This window comes from Hetaerina americana, unplaced genomic scaffold (genome assembly GCF_022747635.1).
Source record: "Hetaerina americana unplaced genomic scaffold, ioHetAmer1.1.p SCAF_12, whole genome shotgun sequence".
NCBI lineage: Eukaryota > Metazoa > Arthropoda > Insecta > Odonata > Calopterygidae > Hetaerina > Hetaerina americana.
Window position 1 is genome coordinate 35,430,878 of NW_027286292.1, and position 27,897 is coordinate 35,458,774.

Consider the following 27,897-nt stretch of genomic DNA (forward strand, 5'->3'; position numbering starts at 1 on the left):
TGAAGAAAAAATGATTGGGTGCATGGTGGAGCGGGGGCGGAAGAGCGGGGTTAGGCGGGGGAGCCCCAGCAGTGGGAAACCAGCACGTGTGAAGGAGGGTGGGGGAGGGTCGGGGAGGGGAGGGGTTGGGAAGGGAAGCGGGGCGGCGAAGGAGGGTGGAGTCTGAAGGAAAGGATTGTAATGGCATAAGAAAAGTTGAGGGGGTAAGAAAGGGGAACCTTGGGATGTGGGGTGCGGGGGGGGACTCGGATGCTGAGGTCCGGGGGTGAGAGATGTTGAGCGGTGCGAGGTGCGTGTCGAGGCATCAATGGGTTGAGCCGCCGCTCCTTGTGTACCGCGGGGGCCAGGGTTCAAAACCTGGCGCTGAGGGTACGGTTTAAAACTGGCCCGCGGGCAGGGTTTCACCCCCCTTGGACTTCCCTCTCCCCACTCTTTTCAGTCATCACTCTGGAGATTACAGTAAATTAATTTGGGTGCATTAAAAATGCGATAAAGGGAATGAATTTAAAATGACCTCACTGATTCTGAGGACAATCGGAAGAGCGGAGAGATAACAGTTGTCGCTGAGTTTTGATAAAAATATATCGGTGGCAATAAGATAAGCAGTCGAACCTTGTGGGGTGGTGGAGGTGGAGTGTGGGGTCGTATTACGAAAAGGGGTGAGTGGAAGAATTAAGAACGGCATTCAGGCGGATTCTAGACCCCGCCATTTCGATTTTTCTTAAGAATCAGCATGGGAAGAATTAGAACGGCACAGATGTGAGGAAAAAACATGCGACCGTAAATCGAAAAATGGTGTTAAACGAAATATGTGTAAATGAACTCTATCTTTCAAGATAAATAGTTTCATTACGGCGTGTACTCGTATATTCGGCACACCACATAAAATATCACCACGATTACGGATCAGTCGAATGAATGTTGTAATGTCACGTCACGCCTTAATCATGTAACGTTGTACATATTTTTCTTCATTCTACTTTGTTCCCCATATCCGCTACTGCATTTGTATTTGCATTTATTTCAAATTTACGAAGCGATTGGGATAAACAAGAAAGGGGTCCAACTCGCCCAACAATAGGCACTCTAATTGCGTGATTGAGAACGAGGATTTGATTTGATATTGGAGACCGTGAATTGAGACGAGAGGCCCATGGACTTCCCACAGCCACAATACTATCTTCAGTACCAATCGCTTGATCAGCACTCTTTCCTTATCACAGATGAATCATGATAAATAACTGGAGGGTATTATCAGCCGCATTAAGTTATCCTCGGTTTACTGAGAATTTCGTCTTTGGCTCAACTTGATAATATGATGACGTTTTTGCGTAATGTCCTTACTGGGGAAATCAGGAACCGATCCGCGATTGAGTATTCAATCTTAAGGGCGAATCTGGGTTTTTAAGTGTTTCAATATGGCTGAAATTATATCGACAATTAAATCCTTGTATATTTTTCGCTCCGTCCTCAAACGACGCCGTTGATGGATGAGAACTCAAGGCACTCGATTGTGCGCTCTGTCGCCATACTTGTTGCGCTGTGGAGTTGCAAGTGACGTCGTCATTATGGCGGAAATCGGCGAAGACTTTCGTCCGAAGGAAGCGGCAAAGCGTCCGTGGCACTCCGGCACTCGTTCCCCCGCGAGACAAAGCGGGATCGGCTATTCATCGTGCGTGGAAGAGTAAGGGGGCGGCCGCCATGGATGCCGTGGCCGCCGCCTCAGCCGCCAAATCCTCCCCACCCGGGCACTTGAAATATTTGTTTCGGTCTCCTAATTGCATTTTTGTGCGAAAAACTATAGACGCGGATTAGTCAGACTATATAAAATGTTCAACGGGAGACGAGAAGTGAGGGAGAACCCTTAGTGACCATAGCATCATAGACGCCGATGTCCTCTTCATTGATTTTGTTGTGATCACGAAGTTTGATGGGAAATCATAGTAATTGAATCTTTCAGAGCGTCAATCTGTTATTCTTATTTATGCTCAAATATTCCAATCTTAATTGTCTTAATTAGGGTTTTGACAAACTTTCCCAGTGTCACAGGTCAACTCAAATGCCCCGTGTCTTCAGTCTTAGCCTCGACTTTCTCCTTCAGGACAGAAGAGAAATTTCCTCCCCTATTCGAGATGTATCGATCCCAATTTCGTTACCCTACCAGCATTTTATTGAATTTTATGAAATTTGTGACAAAACTGAAGAATATACTTTATGAGGAAATCTCTCTAAATAAATTTCTTTTTCTCTGTATGCCAGTAATAGCATATTGTGAAAGTTAATAAAATTTCTTCACAGCTTCATTGCATTTACTCACCATTTAATTAAAAAAATCGATTTTTTTTATAAAGCGTGTATTTTTAGTTAAATGAATGCTTCGCTTGTCGGCTATAATGTATATACCCTCCTAAAAATACCTGAATCTTCCCTTTCTCATACATGTCGGTCTCATCTAATTCTAATTTAATATCTTGTTTCTCATTTCTTTTTCACAAAAATCTTTTGTCATATGTTTATTCGCATGCTTACCCTTGCTTCCCTACTAACGCACATTGGTCTGAAAATCACTCGTGTGAGAATGAGGCAATTAATGAGGGACCTACAACTTTTCTGCTTTTGTACATTTATGTGCCGGGTAAATAATCCAATGTTCCTTCCTCCCATTTCCATTCACGTGAACAGTAAACATAAGGAACTCATCGGGAATGTATATGCCACGTCAAAAAATGCTAGGCCTCCAAGTAGAGGAAAAATGGGACGAAAACTTTCATCGCTGCTGTAACCGCAATTATCTTATGGTATCAATTAGAGAAATTGTCTCCTGGAGCAGCGCATTCCACTCCCTCCAAATTAGCTCAATTTCCTTGCTAATTTCACTTCTCCTTGCAGGCATTATTCTCAATTTTCCATTCATGCTGGGAAACCCAAAGGTGACAAGTTTGAATCCCGCCCTCAACATGGATTGTATTGGTCCTCGAATTCCTTTATTACGAAGCTTGGTACGATAGCATTTCACTTTCTGGAGCGTGTTTCACCGAAAACTTCAACTATTTCTACATTATCCACATTCTTCGTTCAACCCTTTTAACTGCGGTACGTATCGACACTTTAACAACTTTTTTTCAGTTGAAGGGCATCACATTTTCATCTCTGAATATGATGAGTGTAACTCTTATGAAAAATAAATGGTAGCATATCGTTTGCACAAAGTTCCGACTTCGTTAGCGGGCGCTATGAGGGGTAAAATTGGAAGCTCAGCCTTCGTCTAAACAAAAGCGGTGCCTCGGGCGCTATTGCCGTCTCCTCCTAAGACTTCAATTGGTGAGTTGTCAAATCAGATGAGAGTGGGGGTTCGATACTGTAAGGTAGTGCCAGTGACCTCAGGGAAATAAATCATTTGTTCAACTTGTATCCTTACTTGATTTTTATTATTTCTCTGCCAATAACACCTAAACTCTTTCGGTGGAGATATTATATTAAAATTTACGAATTGAGTACTTTTTCCAATCGTCACCATAACTCTTCGATCTTTAAGCAAACCCATTTAGCATTAGAGCATTTACAATTTCATTTTACCACAAAAGGTTTTTTCAAGAATATTATTATCCATTAGCTGGCAGCCTTGATTGCCTACCGTACGCATCATCTATAAAATTCATACATTTACGTTAACATTATGGCTTATTTAGTTAGCCATATCGACGAATACCGAAATATGTCATCGAACGTACACTTATCATAGAGGCTGGTAAAATGATTCTGTGCTCTCTGATGAGAACCTGCAAAACCCAATCCCTATTACTGTCTTTAGATGTGACTTCATGGATAATAACTGCGTTTAGTTGATGGAAGATTTAAAAACTTAAGGGGGGAAAATTTAGGTGAGTCCCAATTGTTTTTACTTCTTGCCTAACATATAAAAAAACGCGGAGGAACAGAAATCTACGAACATAGACGAACGATACAGGCGTTTATATCATTTTAGTGTTGAACGTGAATGTTGAGTGGCAATTTTGCCACCAATATAGAGGGGAGAACTCGCTATTCAGCATATATACAAGCTTTTCGATCTTTTGAATTTCCCCCCCAGACCCTGTATTCCCCCTGTCTGGACCTTCCAGTCTAATATGGAGAGGTACTAGGAGAAGGCCGAAAGCTCAAAATTTATAAAATTTGAGTGTCCTTATACGTGTTATCTATTTTATTTTTGTGCTCTATTGTGCCGTCCAAATATAAAAAAACTGTACACCTTGTAACCAACCCGAAGGTCGGTTTTGTAGGTGATGGTAGAGTTCATCCAGTACTAAGCCCGACGGCTTAGTACTGGATGAAATTCTTAGTACTGTAGTGAAATTCGCACATCAGGGTAGGGGGGCCAGTTCCGCGGCGTGGATGAATCGATAAATGGATGTATGGATGAACGGATGAATGAATTCATAATTGAAAAGATTAGTATATATCAGGGTAGTTCCTTTCCTCGTAACGGTTATGGTTTCTCAGGAAGATCTGATACCCGAAAAATCTCATATCTTGGGTGGAGTTGCAGGTGCCCAGAGACTTGCACGGGAATCGAACCCGGGACCCTCCAGTCAGTAGTCCAACGCTCTACCCCATGGACTACCGCAACCCACACACACACAGACACACACACACACACACACATACATATATATATATTTATTTATTTATTTATTTATATTTATATACATATATAAATCAAGCTATGTGATTTTTCGGTTACCAGCTCTTCCTGGGAAACCATAACCGGCACAGGGAAAGGAACTGGCCCCTCTACCCGGCGTGTGAATTTCACACGCCGTCGGGCTTACTACTGGGTGAACTCTACCATCACCTACCAAACCGACCTTCGGGTTGATTACTGTGTTTATGGTTCATGTATCGGCATATATATGAGTGATGTAAATTATATATAAAATGAGTGATAAAATAATATTCACGAAATTAATCTGGCTTTCTCGTTTAGAATCAATTTGATTCCACGCCCTCTTTCAATACTTCCTTCATTAACGCAGTGAACGCCTTCACTCCAGTGAACGACTAACTCCTTGGCTGCCCGTATCTTATCTTTCCATAGGTTTGTATTTATAATGACTCATCAAAATACTATCGAACTTAAGGATAGTTAAACGACCAATTAACATTGTAAAGATATAGGGAAAAACTTCGCCTAAGTTACCTAATATTTTTGTTAAATATCTGTTTCCGCTCTGCGTCGTCTCAGTTCGCGTCTTTACCTTTCGCGCGAGCACATGGACGACGCTAACCCGTATTAGGGTCGCTCCGCCGGTCGCGATCGTCGCGTTTCAGAAACACCGGATTCACTGTGAGTCAACGGGGTCCATTAAATAAAAACAAAACGATCCCGCGACACTCCTCGTGGTCATATCCAAATCCGTCACCACGTCCTCCGCCCACCAGTCACCCCACCTAACCCCTCCTCCGATTGTGGCCACTCTTTCTGTCTCTTTTCAACCATCTCCCTCCCCCCGCCCCGGGTTCAGTGCTCCCTCACAATCACTCACCGGTGGTCATCACCCGTGGTGACTGAAACACCGATGTTCGTAGTTTCAACTTCCCGTTTGGCTTTTGGAGAGAATGTCACCGTTCGGTCAACGGTGAGCATGGGCCACCCGTCGCTTCAATACAATTTCGGGTACAGCCGGCTCGTCGGCACACGCCGGTACCTCTTCGGCGGCTCAACCCTCCCCCGCACACCCCGAACACCATTCATTATACTGCCTCCCCCACCCACCCCCCCCCCCCCGTCCCGGCGACGATGCCATTTCGGGGGGGAGACCGCCGGATTTGAAGGGAGCGGCGAGCGGACTCACGCAGCGAGTTGTGTGTGGACCCGAGGGATGCGGTGGGAGGGATGAGAATGGAAAGGGGGCTTGGGGCGGGGGGGGCAGAACTGGGGTCGGGCAGGGGGTTCGGGAAATGTTCTCTGAGGTTTGAGGGAAGGAGAGGAAGGAGTCGGAGGGCGGCGGGAGGGGGGCACTCGTTGCGGGGGGATGGAGAGGGGAAAGGGGACATCCCTCCGTCACACAGGGGGCGGGGAGGGGATGCGCACTCACGTCACACATACACACACACACAGACGAATTCTACCCCTTCACACGTCACACCACACCGAAACCATGCTCGCCCATTCCCATTCCCCGCTGGCACGACCTCCGACCTCCCCCCCCATTCCCCTCCATTTCGTTCGCACGCCTCCCCCCCACACTCCTCTCGCATTCGAAATACTTCTCCTGTTGTGTTCGTTCCCTTCCTCCCATAGTACCCCCGGCAGCGCGCATCCCTCGTCCACCACCTTCACTCCCCGCCCTCACGGTCCGAATTGCAATCACAGCTGCGGGAATGGCCTATTTCCGCTGGGTATGTCAAAGATACATTATAATTACGCAATGCGTATATGAGTTCGTTAAACATGAGCTGGGTACCAATCAAGGTTTGGTATCGGGCAGCCCTTGATGCAGATTACGCAACGTCTCGTATACTTGATCTTTTTTGCTGTTCTTGCATCCATTGCGTCACATATTCGCAATTTTCACGAGCACTCGATCCGTCCTCAAAGTCTAATCTAATGTTAAAATATTTACTAGCTATGTAAACTGGCTACACTATTTCTTGGGTAAGGGTCCTTTTTTAAAAACATTTCTACATTCGCCAATGTTACTGAATTCCGAATTCCACCACCTAGTAAACAGACCTTCGGGTTCATTACTGTGCTAATGGTTTCAATATGTATATATGTGTGTGTGCGTGAGTGTGTTTGTGCATGTATATCTGTATAAACACGCGCATTACATAAAGAGAAGAAAAATATTTACACATAGAAAACACGTAGAAAGGACATTCCACTGGTGGTTCACTAACCATTTTTCACCTCTAAAAGAACTAGGCAACGACTTTTTAAACAAAAAACAGTAGGAAAATAAAGGCATACAATGTCCCCTATAAAAGTAATGCGCATTCTCTGGGAACAAAAGGTTTATTGATCGTACTCGTTTATATGCTTAAAATTCTTCAAAATACTTTTCCCCTGCATAAATACACTTGCGGAGACGTGTCTGCCACGCCTTGAAGGCATACGGAAACTCCTCGCCGGAATGTCTCTCAGGAACGTTGTAGCATGCTTTTGGATGTTTTCAACGGTCTCCCAATCCTTTCCTTACAGCTCTCTCTTCAGTGGGGGAAACAAAAAAAGTCGCACGAAGCCAAGTCGGAACTGTAAGGGGGCTGGGGGACCGTGCCAGAAAGTTGGTAACAATGAAGGACGTGTGGCTGAGGGCTTGTGGTGTGTGGCTGAGAGAGCCATCGCGCGTTACAAAGTCGAAAAATACACTACTCGGAGGCACGTCTTTCGTTGCGTTGGTTGGGCAGACCCTCCATATTTCCCGACAAGTTTTACCACGATGTCATGGATAGTCGCGGCACAATAAAATAATGCGCATTACTTTCTTAATGGACCATGTAATAAAGAAAGTAGTTGCACAGGAATGCAACCTCTGTCTAGTGCTTTCAACGCATATTTAGAGGAGGAAATATAGTAAACACAACAATTTGAGTATCAATAGAGTCAAGAAGAATGGTGAAGACATTAGCATGTTCCAGTTCGCAAATTACATCGCAGTAGTTACAGAAACACGAGAGAACCTGCTAGTAAGTTTGAGTACTATGTACTATCTACTTTGGTAATATGAAAAGAGAATCCATAAAGAAAATACTAAAATTCTTGTGTTTGGAAGCTAGAAGCTGGAGATAAATGTCAAAATTCAAGGAGTGAAACTAGGGTAAGTGGAATCCTTCATCTACCTGGGCTAAAGTATAACTTAGGATGGAATGAACTGAATAAATTAAAAACCGACATCAAATGAGGAATAGCTAAAGCTAAGTAGGCATTCATGAAGATGAGGCAGCTCCTATGTTCAAAGAACCTGGGGTTGCAATCAAGGAAACAGTCCGTCAAAATATTCGTGTTGAGCATAACACTATGCGGATCAAATATGGAACATTGGAAAAATGGATCAGCAAGGAAATCAAGCCTTAGCGACAGGGTGCTGGATGAGAATGCTAAAGATTAAATTGGCATACCAAGTGAGGAACGAGGATGTATACGTACAGGGAAAAGAGGAAAGGATCATATGGAGAACAATACGGCAAAGAGTAGTTAGATGGATTGGACATTGGAGGAGAGATCCCGCGAGGAAGACCAAGATACAAGTCATCAACATTCGTATTTCAATCCTTAGATAGATTTACTTCAGCGCTCCATACTCCATAACGTGTTAACTTACTCGCCCGCTGATAGAAGTTCTGTTTTACCTCTTCCTTAATTTGTCAAATTATGAAGGGGCGAGGGAATTAACGATGAATAGAGAAGAATAGAGGGCTGCAATAAACCAATCTTAGGATTGAAATACTGATTATGCTTACATCTCACCAAAGAAGAAATGTTTCGAGTTAATGCAAAATGACAGACGAAATCACTAAATGATAAAGATACCTACGTAAACAGCCAATCAATTAATACCTATGGATATAATTTGTAAGCAGCTACCAATGATTTCATACTCTGAATGTCCCCGTGTTTCCTTCACAGGGTTTCCATCTGAAAAATAATGTTGAATGCTGTGTTTCATTAATAAAAATTATTTAAAATGGCTTGGTTGTTTTTTTGACCAGAACTTAGAATTAAAAAATAACCAAAACAAAATTTTAGGTTGTTACCATTTTAAAGGCATAAAATCCTTGATAATTTAGTTAATTTTTTTCCTACAGGGAAAAGAAGTAGTTAATACCTCGGATGACAGATTATTTGGTGGTGAAGTGGTTCATATTTTAGTCAATTAACGAGTACAGATGATTGGTCCGTTAAGAATTCTTTTGCGAGCAAATCATACTGCGTTATTTAATTGGCGAATTAATTCCAGCGAAGACCTGACAAACTCCCATTTTTACACGTTGATTGAAGTCAGTGATTTTTTGCGTTGAAGGCATGAGCACGAACATCAACTGTTAACCAATGACTCGGCTTCTCTGCGCTTCGATCCCTTCGAGACTTCCAGCTCAGGTGCTTCCGGTTCAAAGGGTGTTGTACGTATTTACACAATATTACTTAGCATCTACCGGTGAGTGACTGCAGATCACTCGAAATACCATTACGACATATCTGACTGTTCCTTTTTCATGTATCTGCGTATTCTGTTATTCGCAAAAATGGACGGTTTTTGAGCTTTGTGCTTGTGTGATCAAGTTATTTATATCCCAAACCAACCCACTGAAAATGCACGCACGAATCATTTTTAAGTAACTGAAGATGAAATAAGACTCGTTGAAACGGAAGTCACAATGCGTCATCAAAGCATAATTAAATACTTTCCATGCACAGAAATGTGATACCCATTTTAGGTTGACATTGCTCTCTTTTATATAAAAATAATAATAACATGAGCTTTAAAAACTGAAATGAAATGATTTCGCATCAAAATTTCCAACATGGGCATCCCTCTTTTGTGGCATTCGGTCATTCGCGTGATTTTGCGATAGTAAACAGAACATTTTATGATTTTGATCGCATGAACATGCAACCTTAAATCGCGGAATATTTTGTATTATACAGGAAATTACAAGTATCGTCGTGTGCATGCTCATGCGAATGGAATTACGCAGATTAATGCATGGTGTAAAACAAGTCTTGAAACCCGCAATAAATCGGCAGGAAATACTGCACAACCGCATATAACCGTAAAATATTCAATACCACGTGCTTTCGATCTCCCATCATTTCGCTTAAAATACGTACTCTTTTTCTCCCTTTACCTCGCTCGAGTAACATTCTCTACTTCACCAGTCTTCAGCTTTCTATTGCAACTCAGTATGGTTTTCATGCACTTTTTCTACCTTGCACATTCTGCCCTGCCTTCCTTGCCATTCATAGTATGTACATGTTATAAATTGCAGAAGCCTCAAGAACAAATCAGCGGATCTAGAACACATAATCCAAACTCATTCCGCTGATATAGTATTAGGCACAGAGAGTTGGCTGTGCAATGACATAAATGACCAAGAAATTTTTCCAATAGATTTCAAAGTTTACCGACACGATAGAGATACAAGACACGGAGGAGGGGTTTTCGTGGCAGTTAAAAGTCATTTTGAAAGCAGGCAAGTTTCATTTGAGAATAATAACATAGAAAGTGTTTGGTGCACCTTAATACGGACCAATCAACCCAACATAAATTTATGCTCTTTCTATAGACCTCCAGACTCAGATTTGAAAACACTTCACACCCTCAACGATCAAATTTACAATTTTACACGTAAATATAATAACAGCATAAACATAATTGGTGGCGACTTTAATCTCCCTGGTATAGATTGGGACAACAATATCGTTAAATCTGGGACCCGCGATCGCGAATCTTGCAATTCCATGATAAAATTGGTTCAAAGAAACTCCCTCCATCAAGCAGTACGCATGCCCACCCGTGGAAAGAACATATTGGATCTATTTCTTACAAACACGCCTGAACGTATTATTAGTGTATCAACTGATGAGGGCTTGAGTGACCATAAAGCAATTAATGTCCACTTGGACATAGAAATAAAAAAGATCATTAAACCAAAAAGAAAAATTTATAATTACCATAAAGCAGACTTTGAATCCTTTGCCAATCAATTAAACTCTTCACTACCCGAGTTCAAAACCCGCTTAAGTCATGTCAACGTGGAAGAAACTTGGACAGAATTTGTCAATATCATGCAAAAAGGAATCGTAGATTTCATACCTATAAAATACGTTAAAGCAAATCGCGACCCCAGGTGGTACAATAAAGACGTTAGAAAAGCCCTTCGAAAGCAGAGAATGCTACACTCTAGGGTGAAGAGGGCAGGCGTGAACACATCATCCCCTGAGAATAAACAATTATGGGACACATATAGATCCTCCAAAATTGAAACCAAAACACAATTACCTAGCGCTTTACTGGACTTTAAACGCAAAGTACTTTGCGAGCACTTGGACACTGACCCCAAAGCTTTCTGGTCATATGTTAGGGAAGTAAATGGGAGTAAACAAACCGTGGCTTGCTTAAGGGATTGTAGCAATATAATTCATACAGACAGTGAGGGTAAAGCTAACATCTTAAATTCATTCTTCCAAAGCGTTTTCTCGAATGATGTTGCCACCGCATATCTCCAAGAAACAATACATACTCCACCCATGGAAAAAATAACAGTGGACCAACAAGGAATTCTAAAATTGCTTAACGAGATTAAACCCAACAAATCCCCGGGTCCCGAAAATATACCAGCTAGGGTGATAAAACATTTAGCTCCAAACATTGCCCCGTACCTTGAATTTATATTTAACAAATCCCTCACAGAGTGCAAAGTACCTAAGATTTGGAAAACCGCGCAAATAACGCCTATTTTTAAAGGTGGTGACAGGGAGGATCCCAGTAATTACAGACCTATATCTCTCATTTCTATCTGTTGCAAAATCTTAGAGCACATAATTGTCAGTTCAATAATGAGACACCTTGACAATATTAACTTTTTAAGTGACAATCAACACGGATTCAGGAAAACCCGCTCCTGCGAGACCCAATTAGGATTATTTACACATGATTTACTTTTATCGGGTGAGAGAGGTAGGCAAGTGGATGCCATCTTCTTAGATTTTCAAAAGGCATTTGATAAGGTCCCACATGGTAAACTCATTCATAAATTAAAGGTCGCGGGTATAAATAAGGGCGCCATAAGTTGGGTTAAAGATTTTCTTTCGGAGCGGGAACAGAGGGTAGTCCTTGATGGCGCTAGTTCCGACAGCGTTCGAGTCACGTCGGGGGTACCTCAGGGAAGTGTGATCGGGCCGTTGCTTTTCTTGATTTTTGTTAACGATTTGAACCGCGAAGTGAAAAGTAAAATTAGGATGTTCGCGGATGACACGGTGATCTATCGGGAGATATCTGGGGATGAGGATCGTTTTATTCTAGAGCAGGATTTAGATTGCATTACTAAATGGTGTTCTAACTGGGGATTGACTCTAAATTATAATAAATGTTCAGTGGTAAATTTCTTTAAAAGATCAACGGGATTTGCTTACAAATTAGCTGGAGGTGACCTAGCAGTAGTTGATACGGTAAAATACCTAGGTGTCACATTCACAAAAGACTTAACTTGGGGGACTCACATACGTAAAGTCTGCGGTCAAGCATATAAAAAATTGGGATTCATTCGACGCGTTGTCGGAAAAAGTGACTCGAAGGTCAAGGAACGTTGTTACCACGCTCTTGTAAGGCCTCATTTAGAATACGCATGCAGCGTGTGGGATCCGAGTGAAAAAGGTCTCATTCGGGAAATTGAGAAGGTTCAACGCCGGGAAGCCCGTTTTGTAAAAAATTCCTACGATAAATCGCAAAGCGTCACCGAAATGCTCATGGATTTGGGGTGGGAATCATTGGCTGAAAGACGATTCAATGCAAGATTGAAATTATTAAATAAATTTAGATCCGCATGCTTCAGCACCGAGGTCTCGCAAATTATTCGTACTCCTACATACATTGGTCGCTTGGATCATGCATATAAAATTCGGGAAATAGATGCCAGAACTAGCCGACTCAAGGACTCCTTCTTCCCACGGACAATACGGGATAGCAACTGCAGGGTTATAGATAGAAAAAATTCCACTTGCCACCCTCAGCGTCTAAAAAATAATTAGTTGTATTTAAATGCATGCTCTTCCACTAACCTTATGTGTTTTGCTATAATAACCCATTCTTTCCGAATGACCTCATTCATGTTCTGTTCATCTGTTTTTAAGTTTCCCTTTCAATCCCTCGTCCCTCTCCGCGGGGGCAAATTCCTGCTACCTGCAACGTTGGGTCGCATTCCCTGCCATTTAGAGACTCTTTGGGGGTAGAGTGTTTCGTGGTGCATTTTCATGTGGTAGTGATGTTTCAATTTCTTGCTTGTTGTGTCCTGGCTTCCGTGTTGTAGGATGTCTTTCGTGCTGCATCATGGGGTGCAGTTTTTTAGTTGTTTTGCGGTATATGTGTTTGCATGAGTATTGGATGAAGGGATTTTTGCATGAGTGTGTGCGCTGCTGTGGGTGTAATTTTCCGTGTTGTTTTTTTGCATGTGGTATTTTTCTTTTTTACGGTTGGTGACCTAACACCCCCCGCCACACGCCCTTGCGGCGGCTTGCGGGGTATTATGTAGATGTAGATGTAGATGTACATCATTTTCGCTCCCATTGCTTTACGTCTTTTTTAAGTGGCACACGATTATGAGTTGGTTACGTGGTTTTTTTAACCCATAGTGCACTCGTGAGCGTGAAATGAATTCTTGCTAACTGATTTATAATATTTTTTTCGAAAAGGTCAATCACGGTTTCTAATAAGATGGCGGTTTTTACGCAACAAAGAGACACAAAAGTTTTGGATGTCATCAATTAGGCTACATATTTTTTTCTTTCAATTTCTGTGTTGGATCGACCACAACCATGCATGTATTCCGTGAGAAGAATCATGCAATCATACGTCCGTAAAATGCTTTTAACCTCGCTCCCCCCCTCCCCCCCAAAGTCAGTGACCCACCAGTTTTCTCATAGCACTCATCGCGTTCACCTTGCGTCTGCTGATTACTCATTTAGGTTGAGTGCCAGGACTTCAGTAGCTGAGGTCGAAACGTTGGAGGAAAGAGCAGTGAATGCCGATGAGGTAACTTCATTGATGTCGTAAAGTGACGTGCGCCTTGTTGCAAGAAGGCTCCCAGCAGTGTAAAACTGATTCGCCGAAAGGGGGACCGTAGACTGCGGGCAGCGTTGTGAAAATTCGCTAGGACAACCAAAGCCCGCCTCAATTGGTTGAAATACTCGGCCGGATAGGAGGTGATTTTGGGTTCGGATCCCGGTCAATGCGATTGATTTTATCCTACCGTTAACCTCTCCCCGGCGATAGATCCCTAATTGTATCCTATAAGGCGCTCTATCTCACGATATCCAGGAGTCAACGCAATAATACCAGCATCTTTATCGATCCGCTTCACTGAATACTATCCGTCCAGTAAAACACAAAAATTTAGATGAGATTAACACTTATAGAATGAATGAGATGGTAATGCCGTAAAATAGAAACCCGTATTTTTTCCTCGTAGGCAAAGGTGAGGTTTTGACCCCCTCAAGAATTTCGGAGGTCCAGCTTCGCAAAAGCCTACGAAATGAACCTCGGTGACTGGTTGTCCTACACCAACCGATTTCTAATTTACGGTCGTCTATGATCACGTGATTTTCCGACGACGCTGTACTTCGCCTAGAAAAATGAGTACATCACATTTCAAGTCTTTTCGTACTATTTTGAAAATTTTTCGTTGCCATAAATTTGGGAAATACATATTTTTTGAAAGATAAATGGAATATCGCAAGGCAACTCATATTGATACCAATTAAACGAGATGACAGCAATTAACTCGAAGCACGATGTCATTGATAGAATTTAAAAAATATCACTCCGTTTAAGAAATGTGTCTTCCCCTAACTCTACGAAAGAATACAAATACAATGAATAGGTTAAAGGATTCATTTTATCAGTTTTTATGTTATACTATGAATGTCACTTACTTACTGGGCTGTGCACTGTTAATTGTTTTAATTCACATTGATCAATTAGTCCCAACGTAACACCTGAAGGCACCCCAAATAATGACTGCGAACGGAATATAATAGTTTTAAATGGTTTTTTCCTGGTATTCTATACTTCGTATGGATCCATTTAAATTCAATTAGCGTGCATTTGGCAAATAGGGCAAGAATTTTTTTAAATAATCGCAGGAATTTTCTTCTATGCATGTGAAAAAATATTAAAAATATTTAAATGACCCTTTGTGTAAAACAAATTATATTTGCAATTGATAGGCATGGATTTAACCACGCATTCGTTTGAGTAAGTTTCAAATTTCGTCACCCGAGTTCATCATTACATAAATATTTTAGAACTCTACAAGGTACAGCCAAGCACCATTCTTATTGCTACATTTCCTAGTTCAAGGTACAATACAATTGCCTCTCAGCGGCGTACCCAAACATTGGGAAGGCCATTACCAAATCACCACCTTTCATGCAAATTACTGTGGAAACCAACGGTGGACGCAACTGTGTGTCAACCCACCTGGTTCAAACACGAGGCAATTCCGATAATGCAAGTGTTGAAACCGGAATTGTGCGGCACCACATCCTGAGTTTTAACTTTACTTACACGAAGTCATGTAATATAACATATCCACCTCCGAGATGAGCCAATTTGATTCACGTCGGAGATACAAACCCCTCAATGAAATCGAAACTATAGCATAGCATTAAGGAAGTAATAGTGTTTTGCATAAAATTCCCATTAAGGATTGAAGTGTATGTCAGTGACCTAAAACTACATTCGAGCACCCCCTCAGTCGGAAATGAACGAAGAATATCATTTTCGTGTGCCCCGTTCCTGAAATATTGATATTCAAATATCAAATTGGCCTTGTTATTGATGCGATTAGGAAGGTGTGATGTTTACTGGAATTTTAATGAAAAAATATAATATTGATTTTTTTCAAATTTTTCGGGCAACTCTGAAATATATGACAGTTAAATAGTAACGTATTGTATTGATTCACCCGCCATTTCGCTCGCAGTAAAACGAATGAATCGACTTGTCTCGTCGTGACTTCTGTCAAAGAATTGCAGTGTGCGGCGATAAAAGTCTGCTCAGCTGTGAAGGAGATGAATTTCTAAGCCGAAGGGAAGTTTGCCCAGGACTCAGATATTTGATGTGAAGAAGTTTGTCATCGAGATTAAGTTTCATCACAAAAAAGTTGAGTTAGATTGTTTACGAATATTCGAACGAGTCATGCACTACAAGTATCCGCGAGACCCAACAGTAGTCCAACGCTCTACCCCCTGGACTACCAGTAGGTAGAGCATTGGACCCTGTCACGGTAGTCCAGGGGGCAGAGCGTTGGACTGCTGGCCGGAGGGTCCCGGGTTCGATTCCCGGGCAAAGCACTCTGGGCACCCGCAGCTCCACCCAAACTATGTGATTTTTCGGGTACCAGGTCTTCCTGGGAAACCATAACCGGCGCAGGGAAAGGAACTGGCCCCCCTACCCTGATGTGTGAATTTCACACGCCGTCGGGCTTAATACTGGGTGAACTCTGCCATCACCTACCAAACCGGCCTTCGGGTTAATTATTGTGTTTATGGTTTATATATGTATATATGTATATATGTATATATATATATACATATATATATATATATATATATATATATATATATATATATATATATAAGTTGAAGCACTAAAGTGAGCAGTATAACACTTGGACGTTTCAACAGAACTCAAAAAATGTATATTGAAAATACTCGTACGTTCCAGGACACTCACTTTGAAGCTAGGTTATGCTTTCGACCTTTCTTTTAGGCGGCCTTCTTCAGGTTAACCTTTAGGATGCTAAACAGTAGGGATTAGCTTCCCCTTTCGCAATAAAGGTTATAAATTTATTTAAGACGAATAATATGGAATAATTGAATTCAGGTCTACTATGGAGAAGATATAAATGAAAGGCCGGAATCCTATGCTATTTACGAGTTGAGTGTACTTTTACATATTTTCTACATATTGTTGTGTTCTGTTTTTCCATCCAAGAGTTTTGATCTATTTATATATTGAAGGAATGTCTAACGGATTTTAATAAGTATTTAAACGGAGAAGTGAGATCCCTAGCGAATAAAAACACTAGGAAAGACATGCAAAAGGTACCAGGTAGCTTTTGTGTGTCTTTCCTACAAATTGTACCTACAAAGACCAGGTACTCCGAATTTCCGGTGACCGCCGGTGGTAGACGATGGTTGACGGTTATAGACGGAGGTTTGGCCACCGAAAATTTGGAATACGTGTAAATTTCATTTGTATGTGTTTTTCTGCGTTCATATCGTTATTGATTTCTAGCTTCTCCGGTTATACTTATAACGCTCAAACGGCCTAATTCAACAAAAAACATATAAATAGAAAACATGTAAAATGTAAATGGGCCTTCACATTTAAAAAATTTTAAGCTTTCGGTCTTCTATCAGGCCTTCTTCATGAAAGACTGGAAGGTTTCATGTGGATGGAATGCTAGGGCTGGTGCATGGGAAAGGTCCCCCCATCCAAGCGCAGTGCGTGCTGGGATGGGGGGAGGAAAGCTGTAAGGATCTAGTGGTGATTGTTGAGAACCCGGAATTGCAAAATATTGGAATGCTAATATGCATGCTGATTCGCGAGTTCTCAACTCTATAATGGTGGTTGAATTTGGTAGGGATTCTAGAATGCTTAGGAAGAAACACTGGCCGAAGGAATGGTTGTGGGAATTTGCGTGTGAAGGGATAGGAGAAGAAGAGAGTGAGGTAGAAATACAGGAGTAACGGTGATTGTTCATGCGGATGGACCAAGGGGCTATGAATTCACCCATGTAGAACGATGAGCATTGTTTGCATGTCAGAAGATATATTACAATTTTGGAGCAATTAGCGTGGGAACGAGGTGGGAAGGCAATGAGGAGACGTGGGGAGACGGGAGCAGATTTGATAAGCGGGCATGTTTTACATCGAGGGTGGTTGCAATTTGGAGACAGATGAGGAAATTTGTCGGAGGGGGGTGGGGTTGCTGAATTTCAGAATGTTCCTGAGATTGGTGGGTCGCCTGTATGTAAGAGAGGGTGTGTAGGAGCTATTCTGGGTAACAACGATTTTGAAGTGCACCCAGTGCAGTAAAAGTGGAAATATAGATATTTTAGGTTTATGCGAGGAGAGATGGATGAGCAGCAGGGATTACTAAAGTGATAGTAATAGGGTATTATACAGCAGAGGCGATATCCATTATCACCGGTCCTGTTCAACGTATGTGTGGATGAAATGATTAAAGAGGTATGGGAAGAACTGGAGATAGGATTGAAAGTCGGCGGGAAATTCGTAAAATCAGTAGTGTGTTGATGACCAAGGTCTGGCAGTCAGCCAAGGGGTTGCAAGCACTGATGAGTGAGTTTTAAATTTAATCCTATAGATATGGAATGACAATCAATATAAATACAACAAAGGTTATGCAGTTTTCCAGAAAGAGATAGGCTAAGCTTAACATTAAAATAGGAGGGGGAAACTAGAGCAGGTGGAACAGTTTACGTATCTCGGAGTGTTTTGGACCAACATCGTCAAAGTGGTAGGGACGTAAGGAGAAGCATTGCACTTGGCAAAGAGGCTTGAACAATAAGGAAGGATCAAAGACAGGGACATTGAATTAGGATGTCGTGAAAAGCCTCGTAAACACTTTGATATGGAGTATATTTCATTTACGGAGTGGAGACATGGTCCCTGAAGCAGGATGAGGCGTAGTTTGGAGGTCATTGAAATGTGGGTGTGGAGAAGGATTGAGAAGGTGAAGTGAGCAGAAAATGTTAGCCATACGAGGAAACGGTAGGAATAGGATGAGGATGTTGGATAGGATGAAGGGAGGGCGGACGAATTCACGGATGAAAAGGAGCCGCCTATATATATATATATATATATATATATATATATATATATATATATATATATATATATATATCTGTGTGTGCATACAAACACTCATATGGTCTCTCATGTAATGAAAAAAAGTGGCAACGACTTTAAAGGAAGGGGCATTTACTATTTATTGAAAAACATCCAGTATCATAAAAGAACCTTATTTGTATAAGATAAAATAAGGACATCTTTTGTACGGTCCACTTGCATATTAGAATATAACAAGTGTTTCAATGCTTAGGCTCCATTAGGTTAACGGATTCGACTGGACGAAAGTCATTGGTATTAAAATTAAATACATTAACTGTTGGAATAATGAATACTGTTTAGCAAAAATGTATCCGCGAGAGTACAGGTAGATCTCATCTTAAACTTTCTTAGATGTTTTACGGGTTTCCAGCACCTGGAAATGCGATACACTGGGCCCGTTTCAGGATGATACATCCAAAGACATGGCCAGGAATCGATCTCGGTACCCTCATATCAGTGCCGGAGCTCTCCCACACTCATTGATCTCACGGAAAATGTTATTTCTATGTGAAATTATGATCAATAGTGAAAAGTTGGACGTTACTATTAGATGGTGGACTTTTAGAGGAAGGATCTGCAAGCAAATAATTATTATCTTAATTACCTTGACGATTATTTTGCTAGGGAGGTAATTTAAGGAGTTGGAAATTTTGTAAATAATGTTTTTGTCTCATCTTGTAGGTTCAATTTTTTAAGGTGAAAAATTAATTCTCCAGATGCTAAAAAATTACCAGAGGGGCAACAATAGGAAATTGTAAATTATTAATTTCGGCTACATAACCCGTAAATTCTCTGACACACTACCCGAAGAGAGACTTACTCCCAATTTAGATTGAATTATGGAATCAATAAATTTATGAAAGCCATGTCGTTAAAGTTCTCTTTCTAAGTTACCTTATGGAATCATGTACAAGGGGGATCGAGATGGTGCGGGGGCTAACGTACTGGCTTCCCACCAAGAGGGCCCGCGTTCAAATCCCGGCGGTGTTGAATATTTTTCAGAGGTATCTTGATCCCTACTTGAGGTGCTTTGTGGAGGGCACTTTGAATGAGTACGCCGTCCATCAGATGGGACGTTAAGCTGCGGACCCCTTGGCGCCTTTCGTAAAGAGTAGGCTAATGCCGACGCCGAGTTTCTCTCTACCCTTTATCCTTTCCTGTCCATCCCTATGGCGCAAATGACCTCACAAGTCGGACGCCTCCCCTAAATACTACTATCGTGTACAAGGCAAAAGGACTCCCTCAATCCAGGATATTGGCGAAATATTTTCTCCGAGGAAAATATTTTTGAATTAGAGAAAATCACGAACCATAAAATTTGACCAACCTGTGGAGAGATAAATCAGCGCAGTACCGCAGAGACATCCTATGTGAAATATGCCGTATCGATGCGGAGGCCGAAAAGAGTTGTGAGGAATACTTGAATAGTGAACAGAGAGAACATTACTTTGAGTTCTCGGTGAACTGATAGGAACTCTAGCTAAGTGAATCACGTGAAAAACCTATACCCAGTAGTAGGGTTATTGCTAGAGTGGAAGAGCTTCAGCCCTGCACGTTTGATGGCGGAGATATCAGACCCACACCCACACACCACCACTAAAAACCTCCCTAACTCAATCCGTTTGGGTAAACATCGTTGGCGAATGGAATCACGGTTAAACCACAAGTTGATCGCCTTAATCTCGTACCGGTGAGGTTGATGCCGTAAACACTGCTCGAGCATTTACCGAAAGCCACAGGGTTGGCGGATGTCGTAATCAGAGAAAGACAGGGTAGAGAAATGGGTTAAATCTCTGAGGAGGGTACAGCATAAAAGATAGAAGTGGCCAGAAATTGGCCAGAAATAAAATAGAAGTGTGGTAATTAAAAATTTATGTCATCATGGATATGATCGGTAAATCAATAAATATTTTTTTTAAATCTGCCGTGTAATATAATAACACAGATTTTAGAAATCCGCAATCGGAAATTAACCAAAGTGTTGATGACAGAAAAAGCTGTCGTATTAATCATTATGTAAGAGATGAACGCTTACATTAAAATGATTGGTCATCCAGTAAAAATTCAATCCCTTGGCTCAATACTACGTTTGTCTACAGACGAGGGTTTCCTTGCCTCTACGATTCTGAGTTGCACCTTCGACACCTAATAAATTATAATTTTATGAATAATAAAACAATTTGAATCATATCCGACACCACGATATAAATACGTCCTTTACTCTTGTGAGCATCTGTACCATTGGCATTGTCAGGTGTGAAAGGTAAGGTGTGGAAAACTAGGTTTCCCCAACGTCTATAGCAATTCGCTTGACTTTCTATCAACACTTTTGTCGAAGAAATGAAAGATTAGAAAAAATGTGAGAAAGGATTCCAAGTATACAAGTACTACTGTGAAAAAAAACGAATGATATAGTTCCTACAAATAAGAAAAAAGTGTGAAAGCTTCAGTGTATCTACGACCAATTTCAGGCTTTCTTCAGAAATAAACTGCAATTTCCTCCCTTTCGACTCTACTCGTCAAAAACTTAGTTAAATGGCCGTGTGAGTGTTCTTTCCTGCCTTTTATGATTTTTGTGTCTAAAATATTTCCTAGTATACTCAGACTGAGGTGTACTTTCCGAATCCGTGCAGGCACCTCCAGAAATGTTGTGTCTTCTCTTCCAGGGGTCCCAATAATGAATCCCTCTCGCTACTCACTCATGTAGTGTCCAAATATTTATGGATTTCTGGGCCCTCCGATGTTTAGCATGTATATATCTGCTCCTCTAGTTTTTGCAGCCCCAAGAGCCCTCTCCGTATTTTAAAGTTCATCTTAGTATTTCTCTTTCTCTAAAATCGTATAACCCATGTTTTCTCTAATACGAGTCCCTTCTCATATATATCGCACTGAATCTGCAACGCGCTCACCAATGCTTGCAAACCCTTAACTTACTGACAAACTAAAGCTTGGTCATCTGTAACCTTTACTGGTTTTATGAACTGTCCACCGACTTTCAGTCCCAACTACAGTTCTTTCCATGCCTCTTTTATCATTTCCTTAACAAGGATGTTGAAAATCATGGGTGATAAAGGACAACCCTGTCCTAACCGTCTTCCTAACACTGCCTGGACTGAGGTGGTTTACTATTGTCTGCATCAATTGTGATTTTAACGTGACACCATATCTAAATTGGCCATCTAACTGGGGCCAGACGCCTATGCAGCCGCATCCCTGAGGAACAGGCACTGCACGGAACTTCATTTCGTTTGCCTCTCACGTTTCGACCTATCTGGCATGGGCGACCCTACCTGGAGCATATAGGTACATCATTGATCACCAGTATATCATTGATCACCAGTATATCATTGATCCCGTAGCCTTTCCACCACGTCTAAGACCGTAGTTCACAGGGATGTGTTGAAGTATATTTTTTCTTCAAATCTATTCGTCGATATCTTTCAAAAACTTTATTTAATTACACAACGAAATTGTTACCTGGTATTTTGAACGTCACTTGAGCTCAGCATCATTGACTTATCGAAATTAATGAAAAGGGAAAGTCTCGCAGCTGAAAATAATTGCTGAAGACCGCAAGAATCCTGGATATCCCGTTCCAAGCTATAAAAAAAATATTTCCTGAATATTACATTAGATTATTATCCTCGCACCTACCTGTTTACAGTTCTAATACATGTTTCCGAAACTATGAAAATACCTAACGCATCTATGACAACGTGAATTCATGCATGCAAAAGAAACGTAAAGAAATAAAAAGAAACACTAACATGGAATAGAGACTCAGTATTTTGCCTCAAATGCACACGTCTTCCATAAGGCAAATAGAAAAAGTGCAAAAATTAACCCAGTTTGCAATTACCTCCAGGTGAGAGGAAATATTATTCCGCGCTACGCTCAGCAGACGCGTGAAGTCAAGAAGCCATCTGAGAAATAAAAGAGTAGGGAAGCCTCATTGTAAATGACGACGACAAAATGTGAGGGGTTTGCGATGGAGAGGCTAATTAAATGACGTTATTTAGGCCTGCAGGCTGTTGAAATACGAATTGAAGAAAATTTACTTAAATTTGCTGCTGGGTTTATTTAGTATAAATGTAAATTACGAAAGGCAAAGTTTAAATGGAGAAAAACAGTCAAAAAAAGAATCATTAAATTATGTATGTGTCGCTGCAATATCACCGTAAACAGTATTAATTAATATTTCAAAGTTTTATTAAATTTATTTTTAATCTTGTAAAGTGTCGCATACACACCTTATTGTTACTATAATCGAAAAGTTAATGTTTTCAAAGTCTTCACTTCAACATCTTATGTGTGAAGTGAGGTTTTCTTTAAATTATTCGTGTATATTGCATAATATATCTATTTAAATTTCCTATTTTCGATATGATAGAGTTCACTTGTATACTAATAAGGCGACATCGAGATACATTATGAAGCATTGCAAACTAGCAAATCAAGCTACTCTTCCGTTTACTGGTAGGGGTAAGGTGCATCCAAATTATAATCGATGCTTGGCTTACTGAGTAATTTAATTTATACCTTAAAAATTTCCCAACTGAGTACGTGTTTACTCGTACACCTATACACGTACGTAAACGAAACGAAAATGCAACGTGTAGACAAAGTCGAGAACGGGAAAATAGAAGCATCCAGCCGATTCGGGAAGCACAAATATTTCTCAAACAAGAGAGAAAACACCACCTTTTAAAAAATTGAATTTCTTATAGAAGATTACACACTCCTAAAATTATTTGGTAGTCTTAAATGCTTACGTTTATACGCAATAAAATTCACATCGCCAGCAGAAATGAGCAATTCATAACCATTTTTCAAAAACTGAACCCAAAAAAATGCAGCACTGACACTGCATGGGTCACGGAAAACCAGGGGTAGAGCGTTGTACTACTGAACGGAGGGACCGGGTACGATTCCAGGCAAGCCTCTCTGGACACCCTCAGCTCCACCCAAGCTGTGTGATTTTTCGGGTACCAGATTTTCATGGGAAACCACAACCAGCACAGGGAGAGGAACTGGCCCCCCTACTCTGATGTGTGAATTTCACACGTCGTCGAGCTTAGTACTGGGCGAACTCTACCATCACCTACCGAATCGACCTTCGCGTTGATTTTTGTGTTTCAATATGACTGCCTGTGCTTCAGAATTTTGAGTGGTAGACTCGTCTCCATACTGCCAATGTCTTCCGTAAGTGAATAAGTTCAATGATCATTTAATAATTCAATATCTTCACTGATATTTCTACGGTTTAAATCAAATAATTACTGTTTTCGTCGACATTTGATTTCATTTTGACGCGTTGCGTTTTGGGCAGAGAAGATGTGGCCTCCAAACTGCGATCATGGAAAATATCAGGCAGGTTTCATAAAAAACATAAATAGCATTCACTCTGTTTCTTTCTGGAGTAGGCAGAGTAAAAGTAATCTCATTTAATTTATTTCAGGATGCTTAGTTTCCATTACTAATTCCCTCAACTACCCGATTATTACATAATAAATCATTCACATCTACCACATTCATGCATTGCTACATAAAAGCTCTGTCACAACCAACATAAGACAAGAAAGTAAAGCAAATATATATATGTAGCTTATAAAATTTCCCTTTGGTTTCCAATATGTATTGATTTTTATGGAAACATATTGATCTGATAAAAATACCTGCTTTTTGACGTGCTGAATACATATTTGGAGAAATTTTCTAAAAAAATTAAAACAATATTGAGTTTTTCAAAAAAGGAATTATTATTCGCCTAATCTTATTGAGAGTTCGTTTGATAAAACCTCTCAGAAATACTATAAGAGGTGTTATTAAAACCTATCTGCATTGCGATTATAAATATGCATCTTAAACCAGGCAAGCAATTTATTTTTATACATGATCGCGTTATCCGCGGGAACCAAATTTTGGACTTGGGCTGATGACTAAGGGAGAAAATAACTTCTCGATTGAGAGGGAATCATATCCTTACAGCGCGGACTCAACTTTACCGTGTGCGGCTTCATCCCTGATATCACCGTGGATTCTTATTGTGTCAATTTTCCATATTTCTGTACAGCAAATAAAATCTGATTTGTTTATGCAAATTTTCGCGATTCTATACATTTAATACCTATTTTATTATCAAATCAACCAAATGCTAATAAGGTTTTATCCAAAGGCTAATAATGCTTAATTTGAAATAACGAAGAATATTTACCCGAGCATTTACGAAAATGTTGTCTACTTTAAATCTATAGGAAAGGATTGCGTAATCGTACGAAGGATTACGTTGGACGCTCAAAAACTACGTGCGTCTCTTGCTCGAAAGCGAGTGGTAAAAGTGAACAGTTCTCATTTCATCCAAGGTGTAGCAGCGAATTCCTGTTGGCAAATAAACAAAAAAAATCAACATGTAGAATAATTTGTGACAAACATTTCTCCGTAGTGTCACAATTTGGAATATGCATTTCATATTTTTCAAAATAATTGTACATTGCCTGATTAAGGCTTTAAGAAATCAGTAATTTTTTTGGAGTAAGAATTAGTGGATGGTAATTCTTGACGCAAAATTAAAACCGAATGTAATTTTCTCAAGCGATTGGTTATGTCGATGTAGAATGGTATTTAATGATAAGGTATGCTACAAAAATGAAAAACCATGCTATTGGCATATGGAAATCCAAATCAAAAGCAAAGCTATCAACCCAAAGATTGGCTTTAAATGCGAGTGTAGAGTTCACTTAGTACCAAGCCCAACAGCGCAAGAAATGTGCACATCAGGGAAGGGAGGGGGCAATTTCTTTCCCTGTGCCGCCTGTGGTCTCCCAGGAAGATCTGGTTCTAGAAATAGCACACAGCTTAGGTGAAGCTGAGGGTGCCTAGAAGCGTCCCCAGGAATCGATTCCGGGACCTCCGGTTAGTAATCCAACATTCTACTTGCTGTACTACCACTTCACGTATCGGCATACATATATACGTAAATGAATTTTCATTCAACAGGAAGTCAACAATATTTTTGTGGGAAATTCTAATGTGATGTACCATACTAATGAACATAGAATAATTATCACGAGATAAAAACAATTGTTCATTACTAAAATGGTAAACGTGAATATTATAAGTCCATTTATTGGCTGTCATTCAATGGCCCATATCTAAAATGGAAATGACCCATCGGATGAGGCTTTTCCACAAAGACATTGATTCCGTGAAGCTGCGGAGTAAAAGTGGAATCACATGTAAATGGGTAACTGTAGTGAGATCGCAATACACTCCTATTTTGCTGTAACAAGAGATGTTTGTCGACCAAAAAATGTTTTCAATTCGCTACCGAGAATACGACCAAACTTTTCAATGGGCTTTATTCAAAAGTTGTGATGTCACAATCTTAAGCATTAGTCGAGTTAGTATCAAACATAATCTAGGAGACCATTACTGCTTAGCATTTTCGATGAAATGATAATCATTATTACCTTTTCCCAAAAAAGGTCCGTATTTGTTTGGGTGATATATGAAATGACCCACTCCTCTTCAATTATTCCCTGGATTCTACGGATTCCTGTCAGTATTTTGGATGCAGAAACCCAATTCGGATTCAGGAAAAACCGAGGAGTAAGAGAGGAAATTCTCAGCTTGAGAGTTCTGGCCGAAAAAATGAGAAAAGTAAGTAAGCCATTATACGAGGAATGTGTAATTCGTGGTCTTGGAAAATACGGCGTCGAATGGAACAAGATGTCCAAGATACTAGAAGTGCTTGGATTGGACAACAACGACGGAAGAATCATCCATAACCCCTACAAAAATCAGGTCACAACAATACAAACGAAAACTGGAAAAAATAGAAGCGAAAAGAAACAAAGGAGTAAGACTAGGATGCAACCTCTCGCCGGCAATATTCAACGTATACCTGGAATAGGTAATAAAAGAAGCAAAAGAATTGGGTATCAAAGGAGTCAAGGTACGTAAATGGAGAAGAAATCAACATGCTCTGGTTTGCAGATGACATCACAGTAGTGGCGGAAACGCGAGAGGACCTGCAAGCAACTCTTAAGTGCTATGGATCAAGTTCTGGGGAGATATAATATGAACATCAACAAGAAGAAAACTAAAATCCTTGTGTGTGGAAGAGAGAAGCTGAATGCAGGTATCACAATTCGAGGGGTGAAAATAGAGCCAGTGGAATCCTTCATCTCCCTGGGTAGCAGCATAACTTGGGATGGAAGAAGTTCGACCGACATCAAGCGAAGACTAGCCAAAGCTAAGAACGCATTCATGAAGAAGAGGCAATTACCATGTCCAAAGAACCTAAGGCTGTAAACAAGGAAGCAATTCGACAAGACTTTTGTTTGGAGCATGGCGTTCCGAGACTTGGAACATTGGAAAAGACAGAGCGAAGCATAGATGCCTTTGAAACATGGTGCTGTAGGAGAATTTTTAAGATTGAATTAACAGACAAAGTAAGAAAGAGGAAGTATATAGAAGAGCAGAAGAGGAAAGGACCATGTAGAGAACTCTACGGCAAAGAAGAAATAGGTGTATTGGACACACATTGAGGCACAATGGATTTATTAGGAATATAATAGAAGGAAAAATAGAAGGGAAGATTGCAGGAGTAAGACCAAGAGATATGTACATAGGACAAATTAATTAGGGCATTAAACAGAGAAGGTATCAAGGGTTGAGGAAATTGATATTAAATAGAGTAGAATGGAGGGCTGCAGTAAACTAATCCTAGGATTTAAATAATGATGATGATGATTTTGGATGCATAAGGCACAAGATAGCGATCAGCGTTCCTCATGTTACTTTTCATTTTCTTCAACATTGCAAACATTAACATGTCCACTATCGATCTATCACTTTTGCAGCTGTCTTTTATTGTTCCAAACAAGCTTTACTTCAATCCCATTGATGACTTCTTCGCCAATATGGTTTGATCGTGGCGCTTTGAGGTTATTTAGGAATTTCGTCACTCCTCGGAATTCACTTCTCGGTACACATCGGCCACGGCCGTCTTCGTCTACCCCGCTCTCATTTTTCATTAGCCTATCTTTCCAAATTTCCGTTCCTTTGAACACTTCACCAAAGCATTCCTTCTACCTATTTCCTTGAATTTTCATCTTTTATCAGCGTATTCCTTCCCATTTCCCCCAATTATGATGTAACATTTCATTTTCAATTCTCCGAAGTGACTTATTTTCCCTATTTTGTAGGCTGTTGTTTTTAATTACTTCGCAGTAGCCCAAAATTCACCCTTTCTTTTCCTT